Source organism: Acyrthosiphon pisum, chromosome A1 (assembly GCF_005508785.2).
Source record: "Acyrthosiphon pisum isolate AL4f chromosome A1, pea_aphid_22Mar2018_4r6ur, whole genome shotgun sequence".
NCBI lineage: Eukaryota > Metazoa > Arthropoda > Insecta > Hemiptera > Aphididae > Acyrthosiphon > Acyrthosiphon pisum.
This window is the reverse complement of record NC_042494.1, coordinates 75382041-75392111: the sequence shown is the minus strand read 5'-3', so window position 1 is coordinate 75392111 and position 10071 is coordinate 75382041. Positions and strand designations below refer to the sequence as shown.

Here is a 10071-nt window from a genome sequence, read left to right as displayed (position 1 = left end):
ACAATATTTAAATATTGTACTCCAGTTAAAATAAATTGTAAATATGGGTTAAAAAGTAGAAATTAAGCTAGTATGTAAGTAATTAATGTTAATTTAAATATGTAATGCCGGCTAATAACCATGTAGTTGATGCCATAAACAATAAATAAAAAAAAAAATTATTTAGTTTTTTTTTCTATAAATATCAATAAAGTTTTATCTATTGGACAAAAAGTGTAAAAATGTAATACAAGGCTCCTGATATATTGTTACAATAGCAGTTGAAAAATATTAAAAATACATAGGCACAATTTTTTTTTATAAGCATTTAAAGATCGATTTTTGACAAAATTTATCAAATGTAAAATTGAATAATTATTTTGTAGTTAAAATTTATAAAATGTTCAACTTTTATATCTAAGGATTGAAAATTTAAAACAAGATTTCAATTAAGTAGTTAATTCTGTTACCAAAAAATCTAAAAAGCACATAAGCACAGTTTATTTTTATAGTCATTTTAAGTTCAAATTTGGATTAAATTACATATTAAAAACCTAGAATAACTATTTTAGTTATTTTGTTGTGACTGTATAATATTATTCGTGGGTATACTTGAAACTTCTAAAGTATACTATTATATATTTATGATAGTATCACGGTTTGTTGTTGATGTATAACGTGTTATAAGTATAACCTTTACACAGGACAAAAGAACCCAACCGTTAATAAATGAAATTAAAAATACATAATCCTAACTGTAAAACTCAGACTAAAAATGACTTGGCGTAATAATTAAAAAAAACTGATAATATTAAATATTTAGGCATAATATTCGATCAATATATGAAATGGGATATTCAAATTCAAAGTTTAATAATAAAAATGCGGAAACTTAATCACTTCTATATAAACGCTAAAAATGTACTTGATAAACCTATGTTACGTATGGTTTATTTTACAATGACCCAATCATTATCACAATATGGCAGTACAACCAGGGACGGACTTGGAATAGTGGCGCAAAACAAATTATTAATAGCACAAAAAAGCATTATAAAAATAATTCTAAGCAAACCTAAAACCTACTCCTCGGAAAAACTTTTTAAAGATATGAATGTCTTCGACATTAAACAATTATTTTATAAAAATGCATTATATTTTACATATAAACTAAAAATAATAGAATTCAAACAGATCACGCGGACAACTCGCCAAAATGACAAAATAACTATTCCTACAATCAAAACTTTGAAATCCAGTAAATACTTCGATAAAGTAGGCCTTGAACTTTTAAATAACGTCCCCCCTCATATCTTAAATTGTCAATCATACTCAAAATTCAAACTTCTTATAAAAATATGGCTAAAAAATTCATACGACATAACTTAATTTTCTACTTGTTTTCTAATTATCCTAAGTATATCTTTCTTGCATACAAAAATCAAATAACCACTATCTTTTCTTTTCTTTATCTATTATTTTATAACTGTCTATTACTATATTTTTGTTTTTATTTTATTTTTATTTTTATTTTTTCTTGTTCAACTAAATGTTAATATATAATTATTTAATTAATTTGTAAGACTCCAACTCACCAATACGAGGTTTCACCTCAGTGGTGAGTTGGGCCAAATATTTCTGTTATTATATAATCAGTTACTATTTTAGTAATTACGTGTTTTTGTGTAACATTGTTACTATTAAACTGCATATTGTTTAATTGTTTTATTGCCAAATAAAATATTATATTATATAAAAAAAGAAATGTGCCTAATAGATATTGTGATATGATTAATTTGGAATTTATTATAGGTACCTATTAAACGTCCGTGAAGTTGGCACCCTCACTTTGAGATATCGACTTAAAACCAGTGCCAATATTTTGCAACTGATTTGCAACAATTTGCAACACCGGTTTTGAAATTTTCAACTTCGCCCATTCTCCAGAAAACTCGATTTCCCGACGGGGGTGCCAACTTCACGCAGCATCCCCACTTTGAGATATATTTTTTTTAATACCATAGACTATATAATATTATGTCTTATACCTATATAGACTATATAATATTATGTCTTATACCTATATAGACTGACATACCGTCTCCGCTCAGAATCGTTTTTCTTATACAATGATATTATATCATTGAATTCAAATTTAATACCATCCATTATACAGTGACCCACTATTGTAATCTACTGTACAGCAGAGCGACATCCACTTACCCATCTTTTTTTTGATTGGAGATCAGGCTGCAAGACTTCACTTAATTTATATGGTATGTGGTGTTTGGTTCTTGAATCTACGTACCTACTTCAAACATGTATTTAGTGTTTGTTTGACAGTGTACTCCAAACCACATGATACACATATGGTAGGGTCTTTTCTAGCCATGAGGTGATTGTGTGTTACGAATGTGTGCCCAATTCGAAGGCGATTCAAAATGGTTTCATATTTACTGGTTAGGCCGGGGTTTTGCTATAATTGGATATGATTTTTTATTGTATTTTAATTTAGTTTTTCTGTGTCCAAAAATATTTAAATTGTTTAGTGATGTATTTATCAGAAGCTAGTGTATAACAACAATAATATTGAATTAAGAAAATGTGTAATATGTGTAAAACGTAAGTATACTATTACTATAATATAGGATGATGATTTGAGCACATATTTTTTTCACCCTGTTTAAAAAGTGGAACTACCATAATTGACAATATTGTTTCCTTAAGGGACCTCGCTAGTCGCTACGGTCATTATTTAAGGGGCGACATTTAGACAATTTCTAATCTTGTTATAGCCTCCCGGAATCTATGTGTTAGTTGTAAATGATTATTAGTGTGAGTGAAATTAAATGCAGCTATACTCCTCGTACGCGCATGATCATGTCAATAACTCGATAACCATATAAATTTCACTACAAGAATTTTACAAAAACATACATTTGTTTTGACAAAATTAAAGTTAGTTAAAGTTGTTTGGTTTTAATTCTGAAAAAATTTTTGAACAAAATGCTTCGTAGGATCTATAGAAAATTTTCTAGTGAGCTCAAATTTTTTTACAGAATCAAAATCGGACAACGTTAACTAACTTTAATTTTGTCAACACTTTAGGTCTTTTCAACGAGGCCCCTTAAAGATCTGTGGCAAAATTTCAGAAGAAAGTGATTAGTTAAAATGCTGAATATATGTTCTAAAGGACTAAAGGAGTAAGTATAATATTGTATTTGACCGTTTGTTTCAACACGTTATTATTGTTAGCCCACAATATTATAAAATGATTAACTTTTATTGTCATCCGATATCGCGATTGAATGCGTATATGATTGGGATCTAATAATAAACCCGGGTGAATAGTTTTTTTTTTTTTTTTATTTATGTGTTTTCTTATTCAATCTGTTACAATATAACAGGGGTGGCCAGCGAGGAGAGACTCGCGAGCCACCAAATATATTAATAAAAATTGAAGAGCCAAGATGTAAAAAAAAAAGGTCATATAATATATAAAAATATGACTTTCTTTTTTTACATCTTGGCTCTTACGTTGTTAATTTACGTCTAATGTTACGTTAAGATTGCGAGCCGCAAAAGTCTATGACGCGAGCCGCGGTTTGGCCACCCCTGCAATATAAGAACAATAAGAACAAATGATGACTATGTTATAAAATAAAAAGGCAGACCGGACAAAGTGTAGAGGCCTCCCAGCGGAGGTACTATGACAGGATTATTCGCAAAAGTTTACAAAATGTCAAATTGAAAAGAGATAATTGTCAGGATAAGATAAAAATATGTGATACAATAACATTGACAATTAAAATATTGGTATTATTTATGTATAATTGTTGTTCCGGTTTTAAGGAATATTATGGTCTATATGAATAGAATTAAGTCTTTGTAGAAATAATAATGTAATAAATTAAGATGTTAAAAGCGAAACATTTTTAAGGGGTCGTACTTAGGCAATATTCTATACCCATCGTGAGTTATGTGTGACTGTGTGTGTAGTAACTGATTATTAGTGTGCGTGAGTTCCCCGAAAGATTTATGTATTTTAAGATAAACTACGGCTAAGATTCTTGGAAATCAGTAATATACATACACGCAGTCAAACGTCACTAAATAATTTTGTGATCAAAAAACCACTAGCTACCTCACTCCGCTCAGAATCTAAAATAAAAAAAAATTGTTTATTACGAATAAACAAAATATTCACGAATAAAAATAATAAAAGTTAGGAAAAGGGGCTATAATAGATTAGTGAACGCCGGTGATATATATACGTACGTGATCTAAAAGCTACGAAAGAGATTTCGGCTTAAACTCGAATCTCTGTTTGAGCTTGATGATTGATTGAACCTGTGTTGGTAATAATTTTTCGTTGTTTTTAAAAAATTAATAATATTATTAATTGATTTCCAACAACAGTGTGCCATGGAAAAGATACTAATAAATTAACTTAGTCACAAAGTCACGGTGGCTGTGAGTTATTCATCTGGGCTGTATGCTAACGATGAGTAGTGAAATTGTAAATCAAATATTATGTACAAAAGAAGTAAATCTAATATAATATTATATTAGATATAATGAAAAATAGATTTTACGAAAATAAATATATTCCCTTTAAAGTGTAGGAATACTACAACATTTACAGCTGTGTCTTTGGTATTGTCTGACTATTAGGCTCTATTTTTACAAACGTAGTTTTGGTTTAAATATGTTTGTGATTGTCGTGGTGTCTGTTAAGTAGCAAATTTTAAACACAATCCAAAATGAGAGAGTCATATCTCATTTTAAGAGAACGCTACACTCACAGGTCTCTGTCTGACAAATGTACAATAATATTATGCATAGCCGTCCCAAGGGGGAGGCAAAAGGGGCAAGTGTCCTAGGGCGTCCATGAATTTAGGGCGACATAAAAACGAACAATAAATAGAAAATTGTGGTGTTTTATTTTAGATATTAATTTTCCTTTTATACTGTAATACCAAAGAAGAGTACCTATTAAATTATATAATATATTATCATACTATTAACTATTAAGTATAAAATTATGTAAATAATGAGTTATTTTTATACATACTTATATAGTTACAAGCCTATAATAATGTATAAATATCTATACTACCAATAAAGGATAGAATATTATTGATAGGTACATTATTAATAATGATATACCTATAATGTCCTAATATGATTACAAATTATAACTTTGTAAACTGTAGTTAATAGATATTATCAAGGCTGGGCAAGTTAATGATTTTTTTTAACTCAGTTAAGTTAAGTTAATATGCACCAATAACAAAAAGTTAAAAGTTAAAAGTTAATTTAACTATAGGTTAACTCAGTTAAGTTAAAAGTTAATACACAATTTTTGTTAACTTTTTATTAAGTTAAAAAAAGTTAATTTGTTTATACAACGCTAACATACTTAATTTTTTCCAACCCAAAACTAAATTATAGACTATAGTGTTTATATTTTATACAGTGTTTCCATATTAGTTAAATTCGAATTATATACATTTTTTACTTTAAACAATTCACGGTAAATATTTTTTGACATGAAAACGAAATATAGGTACTAAAGCAGTGAAATATGATAAAATTAAAAACAAAATAAATTAACTTAACTTACTTCTTAAAATGAAAAATTAACTCGTTAATTTCACGTTAATTAAAAAAGAAATTTAGTAAGTTAACAGTTAAGTTAATGAAAAGCCAAAATTAACTAGTTAAGTTAAAAAGTTAATATAAAATTAACTTATTAACTTAACTTTAACTTTTTAACTCGTTAATGCCCAGCCTTGGATATTATTATACATTAAAACATGATAATTACTATTACCCAAAAATATATGTATACAATTATAATATATATAATTATAACATAATATTATGGTTTACGTTTATAACCAACTCGTTATAAATTTCACCCACTTTCATAATATTTATCAAGTTCTACTGAATTCGGACAATTCGACAAAATATATGATTTGCAGAATGTATGATTCAAAGTGGATTTACGCTCAACTTTTTTTTTAAATTTCCACTGACTACAACTTATAAAGAACCTATTGTATTCAATTTTCAAGTTATTTAACCGTGTGAACATTTTTTATCGACAATAATTAAAAAAAAACTAATTTCAAACGCTTTTGAAAAGTTCTGGTAATTTTTTACTTTTGACCCACCAAAGTACCAACTAGATCCTCTTATTATAATACCAGAAACGATGCTGAAGTAGAAAAGCTAAGCATTTTGACTGCACCAAAATGGAATGACAAAAAAAAAATTAAAAACATATCATTGTAAAATCAATACATTTATCGCTTCACTCAGAAACTAAAATACCTACTTATATATTTTCTTCTGTAACTGATACTGTAAGTACATCATGCATAATAAATGTACTTAAAGTATTAAAATTCAGATTTAGATCAGAATCTAAAATGTATTAAACGTAATACGTGCATAACAATATTATTATTACCGATTTGGTTTTTTTAAAAACCACAATATCAACTATGTAAATTCTTAAATTCCTCAATAATTATAATATAATGAAAACAATTATTATTATTCAATTGATAAGTACATTGTAATTAATAAGTTATCGGTAGTTAATTTAAAATTACAACAAAATAAACGTAAATTATGCCGTTATTCAATAATGATTAAAAACCTCTCATCAATCGCCAACGACCATACCACGTTGAATACACCAGTTCTCGTCCGATCACTGAAGTTAAGCAACGTCGGGCGTAGTTAGTACTTGGATGGGTGACCGCTTGGGAACACTACGTGCCGTTGGCATATTTTATTACACATTATATACAAACAATTATATTTTGCTTTAAAACTAAGTTATAATAATTATAATTACTTATAAGTTATATCAATTACTTTTCAGAAACTTGAATATTTTTATGCATAATATCAAAGAGAAATTTTCACATTTTGCTTTATACAACTGTTAGAAAAAGTTAAGAAAGTGGTTATCCATATATACGCTTAACTGCATACTTCACATGGTTTCTCATAATCCTGATAACGTTTAACCTTTATTTATAATATAAGTTAAAAGTAAACAATAAATATTTTAAAATGTGTTTATATTTTATTCATTATATTACTTTTAGTAATTTATTTTTATATTAGTATATAGTACGGTACTTATATATAGCCGGTATAGGTTGAAGTAGTTGAACTAATTTTTCCATAAACCCTTTCATATTATTATGATATTATAAAATAACTATTATTATAGGTAAGTCGAAATCGAAGTATCGTATTTAATTTGCAAGCCTTAAGTACAAAGAAAATTAAAAATATAAATAAAAGGTAAAAATAAAATTAAATAATTAATTAAATCTATAAGATTAAAGAAAGAATAAGAATTTTCTATAAAAATTTTTAAGTACTTACAAATTATAAATTGTGGCTTCGCTTGGCGCGTTGATGGGTGACACAGTAAAAACCATGCCACACATACACGTGTTTACTTACCTACTGTAAAAACGCCTCACCTACCAACCTTACCAACCTTACCAACCACAAAAAAATTAATAAATTTCAAATTTTCATGAATCTTACAAATTTTGTAAAGTTTTAGATCCACACGTTTATAAAAAAAAATTGATCCTGTATTTTTGATATTTTTCAATATTTTTCTATAGTAAAATTAAGGCTAATTTCAATGTTGTTAACAGAAATCTTATCAAATAAATATATCAGTCGATGAACGAAAAGTAAATAAGCGAAAAAAAAAACGGTTTCAAGCGTGACAAGAAAAACGGGAAAGTTAAATGCTAAACTTGTTTATATCGAGGTACATTTATGGGTATTTAAATGGGTGATTCGAACGCACTTTTAAAGAAAATTAAAACGTAATACTTCAAAATTGATATAATACGCAATTATATTAAAATTAAATTATTGAGTACGAGTGGTTCGCGTCTTTACCACGTTGGTCTGTATAGGTAGTATTAGGTGCCTGTATTATAACGTACTGATCGTTAAAATGTAAAATTTACGTAAAAACTTTCTGTTTGAGCGTAAACCTGCACGTCACAACACGATAGCGTGCATTCGACTATAAACGTATAATAATCATTATTATATTTTTCAAACCTTAATTATTAATTGTTTGGACTAAAATAGTCAAATAGACGTTTTTAAATTTGAATGGGCCGTTGTGCAGTTGGATGTACACCCGCAGACTATTCGAATTCCACTCGTAATATCGATATCTTGACCGATTCCCTCCACGAACGGCGGTAAATACCACGTTCGGCAATGCCGTAATGGACGTTTAACCGCGACCATACATAATATTATTATGAAATAATATATTGTAACCGCGACGGACATATACTATTATAATGTATGTATATTATTATTATTATATTTTTTAAAAACGTCCAACTCGAGCACGAACGTTCGCGTACCAACAGCTACTTACCTATATAATATTATATACCTATGTATTATTATTATAATTTAAAATAATAATATGCGCGTAAACGTTCGTTTTTATTTTACGCACACGATATACCTAATAATTTCATTACATACCTACTGATATACCTGTATTTCGTTGTAATTCCGACCGTGAACCTAAAACTATTATAATACAGCGTCAGCGTGTTTTAGTGTTTATACATTCGAGTCGTTTGGCGCTTTTAAAACGATACGACGTACAAAATATATACTATAATATACGTATACCTAGAAGGTGTGGTTGGGTGATACGATTATGAGGATTGTTGTTGTAATAATAATATTATATTATTATTATTATTTCACGCTCGGATATTATTGTAGTAATATTTTTATTGTCGAGCGTTGTCGAAAGACTATACGAAAATTATTATATTATACAATTTACGAAAATGTATGTATGTTCGAGATTTAATACCTATGTAATAATATTATTTTAACATACCTATACTGTAAACATATTATAGTAAAGTACTGACGCACAGACTATAATAGTAATATTGTTAACATATATAATATTGTCTTGTGAATATGAGTGCCACACTGTTGCATCCACTTATAAAATGATTAGGTATAGTGAGATCGCTTCATGTTATTTTCATGACACTATTCAACGTTCTCGAATACAGAAAATGGAAAATTGTTTGATCTTTTTGGCGAAGTGAATAGCACATTTTATTTATCCACATTTGTGCAATCTCTTATTTAAATATTATTTTTTTTGTAACATCTGTAACAATAATAATAATAATTAATGTTATAATGTAAGCACATTTATTTTGAATTATTTATCTTTTTATTTTTTTTTTAACACGTTAAACCTACTTTAATTTGAACTCTGATTTTAATAAAGGTAGGTACTTTAACTGCACGCAGAAAATATTATTACGAGAGAGGCTACAAAATGATTACGCCATGAAGCCGAAAAAAATCTTTTGATCGAGAAGAGTAGATAAAAATAATTCTAGAGATTGAAGCAACTGAAAATAAAATGAAAATATTTAACTAGGTACCTATACGTAATTTAATAAAATAACCATTAGGTAATAACTAAAAAATATCTTGAATGAAAACGTAGAGCTAACGCCTATTGATTATATTATTAGTACTTTGAAGTTTGAACAACTTATGTTTTGATTTTATGTAAGTAGGTATTTCTACTATACAATTACTCAACACCTATGGCACTCAGATAGTTTAATGAAAACCTTGATTATCATGTTATTATTAAAATACATATATAAATATACATTTATTTTATAATAAAAATAATATTGGTAACATGACGTATCAAAATATAAAATAAGAATAATATTAAATTGAAACCAGTATTTATAATATTATTAATTATATAATTTTATTCCTTATTAGGTAGTACTTTAAAATGAAAATATATTCTATTATTTAGTTAAATAAAATCAGTAACAAAGTTATTTAATTAATAATAATCAATAGTAAATCAATTATTGAATAAATAGATTCTAGGAAATAAATAAAAAAAAATTTAAAAATTTAAGAAATTAATTTTATCCACTTGCCGCTAGAAGGTAAAATATTTTTCCATAGTGTGTGGTAAAATGTTATTTTCACCATAATATGAAA

General features: G+C 27.2%; 1 non-coding gene across 1 annotated transcript; it reads left to right on the top strand.

Moving 5' to 3' along the window:
* Positions 1-6664: 6664 nt before the first annotated feature.
* On the top strand, positions 6665-6783 carry LOC115033985. Its single transcript, XR_003839327.1, has one exon. It is a non-coding gene; the product is annotated as a 5S ribosomal RNA (ribosomal RNA).
* Positions 6784-10071: the final 3288 nt, after the last annotated feature.